This window comes from Piliocolobus tephrosceles, chromosome 2 (genome assembly GCF_002776525.5).
Source record: "Piliocolobus tephrosceles isolate RC106 chromosome 2, ASM277652v3, whole genome shotgun sequence".
Lineage (NCBI taxonomy): Eukaryota > Metazoa > Chordata > Mammalia > Primates > Cercopithecidae > Piliocolobus > Piliocolobus tephrosceles.
In genome coordinates, this window is record NC_045435.1 from 77,276,207 (window position 1) to 77,286,516 (window position 10,310).

The window sequence follows — 10,310 nt, forward strand, 5'->3', positions numbered from 1 at the left end:
CCTGGTGACAGAGCAAGACTCCTTCTCAAAAAACAAACAAACGAACAACCAAGAAAACAAAAGAGCCCAGTGAGAATAGTAAAAACAAAACAAAAAAGTTGCGCATCATATCCGGGACTCTAAGAATGTCTGCAGTAAACTACTACTAAGACTATTTTTTTTTTTCTGGCAATGGACTGTAAGCGCATGCTTCCTTAGAAATTACAGGGCATTTTAGAGGGTTACATGCAGAACATGAAATAAACTCCTAACTGTTCAGAAAATAAACGTTCCTGTTGTACACATGGCTGTGTATTCTTTCTTTGTTGCAATGTGGACTTTTGAGAATTATTTAAATGAATAGTAAAAGCAAGATGGCTTTAAATTCTTCTTGCCTCTAAAGAAGACTGGGCCCCCAAGTGTCCCTTTATTAAACATAAACTTAAATGGATAAGCTAGTATGGTGGAAGTAGTGGTCAAAGTTAGAAAGCCAAACTAACAATGTCAGCTCTAAAATACTGATTTTCGGCCACGCGGGGTGGCTCATGCCTGTAATCCCAGCACTTTGGTAGGCCGAGGCGGGTGGATCACGAGATCAGGAGATCGAGACCATCCTGGCTAACATGGTGAAACCCCATCTCCACTAAAAAAAAATACAAAAAATTAGCCGGGCATGGTGGCGAGCGCTTGTAGTCCCAGCTACTCCAGAGGCTGAGGGAGGAGAATGGCGTGAACCTGGGAGGCGGAGCTTGCAGTGAGCCGAGATTGCCCACTGCACTCCAGCCTGGGTGACAGAGCGAGACTCCATCTCAAAAAAAAAAAGAAAAAAGATGCTGATTTTCATGTTTCCTGTGTATAGTAGGAGATACTGTATATAGAGAGGAGCTCTTTAAGAGGCGTTTATGTGACTTGTGATTGCCTTTATGCAGACTACACTATGACTGGATTTTGTATTATGCTGTGTTGGCAGCTCCTACAGCATGATCTGTAAAATCAGGAGAGAGTGGGTCCCCCTGAACTCAAATTATTGTAATTATTACAATCATATGCAAAGAATGGGGAAAATGACACATAGTAATTATCTTATTATTTGATCCTCAAACAAGCATAGATATTTCCTTTACCCCACTAAGTGGCCAGGCAAGTTGGGAACTTAAGGAGGAACATAATTATTTCATCCCTCTGATTTTAGCACAGTCTTCGTGAGTGAAACCAAAATGAAAGCAACTTCCAGACCCAGAGACTGTTACAGCTCAGCTGAACAGGCTGCTCCAATAGGTTATAATAATGGCATCTTACACTCTGCCTCTATTGGAAATACAATATTGTCAATAGCTTGTGGATATCTTTTCCCTCCAGGCTTTGAGTAAAAGGTCACTTCCTGAGAGAGGCTCCTTGATCTAAGTAAGTCTTCCAAATACACATCTCTTCTTCATTAGTGTCTCTCAGTGCATCCTATTTTAATTATACTTATAACATATTATAATCAGAATTTTAATTTTCCATGTACATAGCAGCAAATGCAACAGCCTGGCATGTGGCAGGTAGTTGAAAGAGGGAATATTACCAGTGGTGGCTCCATGAGGCTCTCTGTATCAGGCAGAGAAATCCTCAGAGCATGGGTGTGAACTCCAAAGAGCACCCCACCATGTACCTGAAGCACCTTCCTGCCCCTTGTCATCTCCAGAAGAATTTCACCTGAAACTGCCATGTGGGACAACAGCAGTACCCAGGAGAAAGTTTTATAAAACCTAGATGTCAATATTCTGCCCAGAACTTAGGAACTGAATAACTCAACAAACAGCTCTACTAAGCAAAGTGTATAAGCAGACAGCTCACAACAGAGAAAATAAAATGAATAAATGAATGCAAAAATATATACAACATCAAGAGACATTAAATAAAAGCATGTTAGGTCCTCTATTTTCACCTTCTAAATATATATATTTTAAACATAACCCCTAATGCTAATGAGTTTGAGTTTGAAGCGAAACAGGTATACTCATCCACTGAAAACTGTCCCTACCCTTTTGGAAATGACAACATGGAGGAAGAGTGATGACGATGTTAATACTCTTTGGCCCAATCCTTCAAATTTCTACTAAGGAGATAATGCAAAGGAAATTAAAAAGTTAATATGCACAAAACATTATTTCAGTATTTTGTGGATCATTGTAAACATTTGAAAAGCATGTAAATGTACGAAGAATGGCTGTGGTACAAAAAAGTGATTTTTTAAAAAGTTAGCAAACATTAAAGATTGATCAAATAAAATGAGTACTAAGGAAAAGAGTCTATATAGAAACAGAATACAAAATAATATGTCTATCATACATTCATTCAATCAATAGTAAGCACCTATTGTATACCAGACACTATTCTAAGAGCTGAGACTGTATCAGCAAACAAAACAAATTCCCTTCCCTTCCCTCAATGAACTTTTATTCTGGTTGATAAAGATAAGACAATAAACCAATAAGGAATAAAGTTGCTTATGATCTCCATCAAAGACAATAGCTCATTACATTCAACCTCCCAGATATATGTCCATAAGTAACAAAGTAAAATAATTTTGTTTTTAAAATTCTAGCATTTGTGTTCCAAAGTAAACATGTCTAGGTTACCAATAAAATGAAAAATGCTAAGTGTATCTATTGCAGAGGACACAAACCCAAGAAAATTCTGCTTCTCAAAAAAGATAACAAGGATGAAACTAACTCCAGAGGCAAGCATACCTGACTTCATCAATGGGGTTTAGTCTACCTTTTCTCTTGCTATCTTAGTTGACATTTTACCTGGTTTAAATAAAACCATATTTTTACAGAACTCAAATCCTCAGAAACTATATATAAAGTAGATCTCTTTCAGTACCCTGTTTGTTACCCTCCTAGTACTTACCATAATTGGCAATCATTTTATTTATTTGGCATGCTTAGTTGCTCTGGGTCTGTCTTCCTCACTGAAAGGTCAGCCCCATGGTGGCCATGGCCTGTGATGTAGTTTGGATATTTGTTCCCTCCAAATCTCAAGTTGAAATTTGATCCCCAGTGTTGGAGGTAGGGCCTAGTGGGAGGTGTTTAGGTCATGGGGGTGGATCCTTCATGAACAGTATGGTGATGTCCTCTTGGTAATGAGTGAGTGCTCACTCTACTAGCTTTCCCATGAGCTATTGGGAAGTTCTCCATGTGGTGGGTTCCCCTTTGCCTTCTGCCATGAGTGGAAGCAGCCTGAGGTGCTCACCAGAATCAGATGCTGGCACCAACCTTCTTGTACAGTCTACAGAACCATGAGCCAAATAAACCTCTTTTCCTTGTGGATTACCCAGCCTCAGTTACTACTTTTTGGACTCTCTTTCTCTTACATCCCACCTCTGATCTGGGTTCTGCCTACAAAATACTTCCAGAATTCAGTCACTTCACACTACATCCTTTTTGGAAGACAGTTCTCCATGGGCCTTTCATGTTTATTTCTACCCAACTTACAAGTGGAGGTGCTGATAAATTTTGTGCTGACCTATCTTTTCAAGGAGGCTGTATAGCAAATAGCCTTGGAAGACAGTGATTGATAGTGTTACCCTCTGGAGAAGTGGTCATTTGTTTGCCCTCCATTATAATAAAGATAATGTCACCTTGCAAAAAAGATCACAGCTTAGGTGAGTTTTCTTGTAGTCCATTATAAAAGATTGGGGTTTCCTAAGTGTGGGGTCCCTCTGTTGTGACACAAACTCACTGTATGCCCAACATTCACCCAGGCCACTCTGCATCCCTTCATGGAGACTTGAGAGACAAGGAGAATGAGACAATCACGAAGCTCCGCTGACTGATAAGTCATGTGAAGTCCTTTGTAATCCAGAGGTCTCATGTGTCTTTTACCAGCATTCATGAAACTGTTCCAGGATAACTTGCTAACTTGCAAGTAGTAGGGTAAAACTCAGGTTCTGACAGTTTTTTTCTTTTTCTTTTCTTCTTTGTTGTTGTTGTTGTTCTTTTAAGACAGGGTCTGTCTCTCTGTTGCTCAGGCTGGAGTGCAGTGGCATGATCTCAGCTAACTGCAACCTCTGCCTCCCAGGCTCAAGCTATCCTCCTGCCTCAGCCTCCCAGAGTAGCTGGGACAACAGGCACTTACCACACCCAGCTAAGTAAGTCCTCCAACTGGAGTTGGAGTTGACAGTCCTCTACTCCAACTCTGCCACAATCAACCATCATCTCTCACTACTAAGTCTCCTAAAGGGTCTCCTGCTTCCACCCTGGTTCCCCTACAGGCTTTTCTGCACCCTGCAGCCAGGATCCATTGAAAACCAAATCAGTTATAGCAACTCCTGTGCTTAAAACCCTCCAGTGACCTCTGTCTTTACAATGCTTTACAATGCCCAAAGTGCCTGACTCCCGGCTATTTTCCTTTACCTCATTTTGCTCCACACTCCCTATTGCCCCATCAGCTCTAGCCATGCTGTTCTTACTCTTCCTCTAGGTATGCCCCCATCTCAAGGCCTTTACCCTTACTGCTCTCTCTGCCGGAAATGACCTCTCTCAGAGACAGACCATTTTCTCACCTCTATTAGGCCTCTACTGAAATATTGCTTTCTTAGCAAGGTTTTCCCAGTCACCCTATTTAGAATTGCAATCCCCTCTTCCTACCATGCATACTTGTCTCCTTTCTCTGCATTGTCTATATAGCACTTTTTAACCTCTAATATATCATTTGACATCTCTTTTTGATTATGTCCCCTTGCACTGGAATATAAGCTCCACGAAGGCAAAGACTTTGTGTATTTCAGTATCTCTTACCTAGAACAATTTCATAATCTAGAACAACTTATTAAGTCAGTGCTTAATAAATTGTTAAATGATTGAATATGGACCTCTAAATCAAGTAAGGCTCAATATCTTGTTAATTATGTCACTTTGGACCAGTTGCATAGCCTCTCTGAGACCTAGTTTCCTGATGGTAAGATGAGAATTATCTTCCTCATGTGATTGTTGAGTGGATTAGATGGGCACATGAAAAGCACCTACTAGGTATTTAATGAAATTGATTATATTTCATCTTAATAAAATCCAGATGAAATTTATGTTAATTACACACTGGCAATTAATTTGCATCAATTATATACCAGTGATTTTGGTATTGCCAGGGAAAACTTGATGTATTATCTATTACTAAGCCTATCTTTTCAGCTTTTTATCCTCAGTACACAGCCCAGCTTCTAGCAAACACTAGTCACTCAATAAGGGTGTGTTGGTTTGTTTTGTCTCTTCTCATCCTAAAAATAATATGTTAAAGAAAATTGAAAAATATAGAGAAAAATCAAGCCACTTATAGTCCTTTTATGATCATGATTACTATTTTACTGTATTTTCTTCTGGATTTTTTCCTATGATTATTTTTAAATAGTAATTGTAGTGTACATATATTTTTATATCTTGCTTTTTTCCACTTACTTTTTTGACACAAACATTTTTCTATATAGCTATGTTGTCTTTCCAACCATTAGTTTCTGATAGTTGCATCATTTTGTCAAGCAGATGTATCACAGTTTACTTGATCGTTTTCTCATTATTGAATATTTAAGTAATTTACTGTTCACTTTAATATATTTTAAATGACTTTTAAAAAGAGAGAGGAAAGAACCACCCACCTGCTTCTAAACTACAGCATGTCGGACCCTTTTTGGGGAAGAGAAACTGAATTCCTCTACTCTTCATTTGCAAGAGAACACTTCTGAATAATTCATGAGTACATAAAGATGGAAAAGATATACATCATCTAGCTGATTATTAACATAATACAGCCAAATGAAACATTATCCTAAAAAGTCACTTAATTGCAGCTGTGGAAATGAGACTTTGAACATTTTAGAAAGAAGTCATATTTGAGACGTAAATAAATACACTTCAAAATTATTTTAAGACACTGCCTAGTGAAAATTCTTCCCTGTAAATGGTGGTTATTGGGTTTTTTCGCCACAAAAATGGAAAATCAGTCCTTACAATTAGCTAAGTTAGTGAACAATCTAAAGAATAATGTAGTAAATTTCAAAAATATCTGTAAATAAAATGTAACAAAATTACCTACCATTTTGTATACAAATGTTAGCAAGGGCTTTTTTTTGTTTGTTGTTTATTTTTCAATTGGGTCATATGGAAAATAACTCAGATGGTAATATGAAAACTATGTGCTAATTACTTCAATCGCTGATAATCTTTTAACTATATAACTCCTAAAAGAAAAGTATATTTCTTATATGAAAAACGAAAACATACACAGAGAAAACAGGTGAGTATAATGACATTTGTTTCCCACAGGGCCAAAGGAAGTAAAAAGAAACGGAAGGTCAGAGAACTAGTCACAGGCTACTTGTAGGTTTCTGAATGCACGTAAGATTCAAAAACTCAGAAGATATATGAGTTCCAATTTTTTTTTTTTTTTTTACTTTCAGTCCTCCATCCCTGAGCCCCTGGGTCCCGATTGATCTCTGTCAGCTGCGTTCTAAGCCTGATTGTGTAGTTGCATCCTGAATTTTCTTTTGCAGGTCTCCTGTGTTCTAATACCTATTTCCTGAATTCAGGATCCTTATGATTCTTGGTTTATCCCTTATTTTGGTTAAAGTACATCCTCTACTTGCTTCCTAAGAAGGCAAATGTTTTGAGGACTTGTATACCTGATAAACACTGTGTTTTTTGTTTTGTTTTGTTTTGTTTGAAGACAAGATCTTGCTCTCTCACCCAGGCTGGAGAGCAGTGGCGCCATCGTGGCTCACTGCAATTTTGACTTCCCGGGTTAAAGCGATCCTCCTGCCTCAGCCTCATGAGTAGCTGGGACCACAGGCACGTACCACCACGCTCAGTTAAATTTTTAAAATTTTGTGGAGACAGAGTCTCCTATGTTGCCCAGGCTGGTCTCAAACTCCTGGGCTCAAGCAATCTTCCAGCCTTGGTCTCCCAAAGTTCTGGGACCACAGGTGTGAGCTACCACACCTGGCCAGGGAAAAATCTTTATTTTACTCTTTATGCTACTTGATTAACAGTTTGGTTGGGTGTATACTCTTACGATTTTGAAGACATTGCTCCAATGTTTTTTAGCATCACTTTTTGGAGTTGAGAAATCCCTGCCATTTAGACTTACAGGTGAAGGTAGAAGGTCTGGGGGAATACATCTGACTGTCAGATTTCTGACATCAGAGTGTAAAGGGAAGTTGGTACTGAGAATTCCATTGTTCAACTTCAAGCCTCCTCCAGTTCAAATCCTCTAGAGAAAAGTCAGTTGTTCTGAAAGAAAAGAGGCTAGGCTCCGTCTCAAAAAAAAAAAAAAAAAAAAAAAAAAAAGAAAAGAGGCTAGGATAGTTGCCTGGTGGGGATGAGGGGATTTAGAAGATCCACTCACTAATGTTCCTTCTCTTTTTATCCTTACTTATACCTCTTCCCAAACTTCTGCAATACCTGGTTCTTCCAAGAGCTGAGCCTCCAGAGGTTGCCCAGGGCAAATCAGCATACTTCTAGTCTCATCAGAACGATCTTCTCATCTGTTTTCTGTCTTTTAAAAATTTTCATTCACTCCTATCTCTTATCTGTGTTCTATGTCCTTGTGAAATAATAACTGTAACAATAACAAACAAAGACATTGTCTTTTTCTTAAAAGTGACAAAGAGAAAGAGCCTCTTTGTTCTTCAGATGGTGGCCTCTCAGAGAGTCTCCTTGACTCCAGGCTCCTCTGGTCCACTGTTCTAGCCTTCCCTCTAAGCTCTTGGAGTGCTGTGAACAGATCTCTAGTAGCTATTTTCTGTTATTTGCTGATGTCTTCTTCTAAAAATACTACATTACACTCCATATTTCACAGTTGAGCACTTGATCACATCCCATCTTGATTCACCTTCTATTTCATGCATGTTAACTATAAGCATCTCACTGCAAGAACAAAGGCTAATATTTCTTATGCAGGCCTACAATGCTTAAAGTAGGCTATCTCTGTTATCAGTGTGCTTACAGATCACTTACAGAACTTGTTTAAAATGAAGATTCCCAGACTTTAGCTCTAAGAAATTGAGTATGACTGTGGCAAGGTGCCAGAGACTGGATATCTAACAGGCACAACTATACGATTCTGACACAGTTAGCCTTGGTCTATATACCTTGAGATATATTGAGGACTAAGGGCAGTCCTGAGCACTTGTTTAATAAACAAATGAGTTTATTGCATTGGTTCATTTGTTGTTTTCCTCCATTTTATCTTACAAGGTTGAAAATCTGGTTTTCTTTAATATGCCATCTTAAATCTGACATCCATGAATTTATCTGAGTCTTTTATTAGATTTATTATATATTTTTCCAAATTTAATAAGAATTTAGGATTTCAAATTTAGTAAGTTTACAGTCAGCTGTACATAGTTCTAATTTTGTTGCCCTTGATTTATTTCTTACAAGATTCAAAAGGATTTTATTTGTAAAATTTTTTGATTTGGCAAATGTATTAGTCAGGTTGAACGGCCATTAATACCATAGACTGGGTGGTTTAAACAACAGAAATTTATTCTGTCTAGTGGAGTCTGGGAAGTCTAAGATCAGGACACCAGCATACTCAAATGCTGGTGAGGGATCTTTTCCTGGTTATACCTGCATGTTCTTTCCTAGGTATGTGCATGTAGAAACAGAGAGAGCAAGATCTCTCTCACTCTTCCTCTTCTTAGAAGGCCACCAATCCTACTGAATTAAGGCCCCACCCTTATGATCTCATTTAACCTTAATTACTGCCTACACATTCCATCTCCAAATATAGTCACATTGGGTTCAAGGCTTCAACGTATGAATTTCAGAGGGATACAATTCAATTCATAGCAGCAAACTACCCACAATATTTAGGTAGAGTTACAGCTACACATAAATATGGGCACCCAGGACTTCCATGTGGCAAGTGCTCAGTAAACATTTGTTTGACAAGTGAAATAGCCAACTTCTAGAAATGATGCTACAGCTAACGGAAAAAGAATATCTGGTGAAAGAATATCCGGTGTGCTCTGCTTTAGACAAAGTCAACGTATGAAAAGGAGGAAATATGCACACCGATATATTTACTATATAAAATAATTTACTAAGACTTCCTTTGGGCATAGGAAACATTTAAAAATTCCATTTATATGTATTTTCTTTCTGAAAAACCTCTATTAAGTAAATTGAGATACGTGTATAAATAGGTAATAACTCAGATAAAGTTAGTAAAAGAAACAATCAGACTGACAATCTGAAGTGGTTTATCCTCAAAGGTTTTATGAAGTGAGATTTTTGATAGGCTGGAGAAGAGAGAGGCAGAAATTCGAGCACTGGAAATTAAACATATCCACTGCAGTTCACTGGCCAAAGTCAAGTCCCATGTTCACATCTGACTTTCGCGGTGGAGGGAGTACAATTCCCCTTTGTATAAGAGGTGGACTGGTCAATGAATTATAGTAAAGCCTGTCACAATGACTGTAGAGACGTTTTCAATGAAAAATCGACCCTATTCTCCAAGGTATTTGCTGAAACATTTTTTACTTATTTGAGTGTTAGCAACAATGCTTGACTGCTGCATAGAAAATAAAAGCAAAAGATGGCTTAGAGTTCTACAGCCGCTGGTGTGCAGCAATTTCTCTTTCACACCTCCCTTTGGCATCTGAGTGGATCTGAAGAGACAATTTTGGTCTTTGAGGTTTCAGAATTGATTGAAAGTGAAATAATTAGGGTCTCTTGCTTTGTCGGAAAAAGCCGGAAACTGAAAGGTGCCCCGAAGGGAGGAGTAGCATTTAAGTGCAGCATGCTCTAGAGAAGAAAGATGCTGGCGCTTACAAATCTGCTGAAAGCCCCTCTCAACAGTTTTCTTATTCTCCTTTACTCGGAGAGCTGAGCAGCAAGTTCAATGAACAGAGACAGAAATCTAATCCAGCTGTCTGGCATGCCACTTACAAGAAAGAGACACCCATCTTCCTCAGGACAGCATTCTCAGGGCTCACAAAGCAGGCAATCTTTCTTTTTTTGAAAGTGAAAGCTAAATCTTTCAATATTGCTTCAACCGAGTCAGAATTTCATTGTAATTGTCACATAAACGGTCCACAAGTACTACTAATTAACAAGTATGAAATTCATGATTCTCTGCCACACTCCCAGGAGATATTGGCGCAGTACCCAAGTAACAGAACTTCAAAATGAACAGCTTCATATTAGTGGGGATGGGCATGAGTCATAGAATAAAAGGAAAGAAAAACAACCTAAATGTGCCCATTTGTAACTGTTATGGGGTCTGAAGCCATTTTATTTAGCTTTACTGGGGGAAGGGCCTTGGCACTAATCTAAACAGAAGAGAAT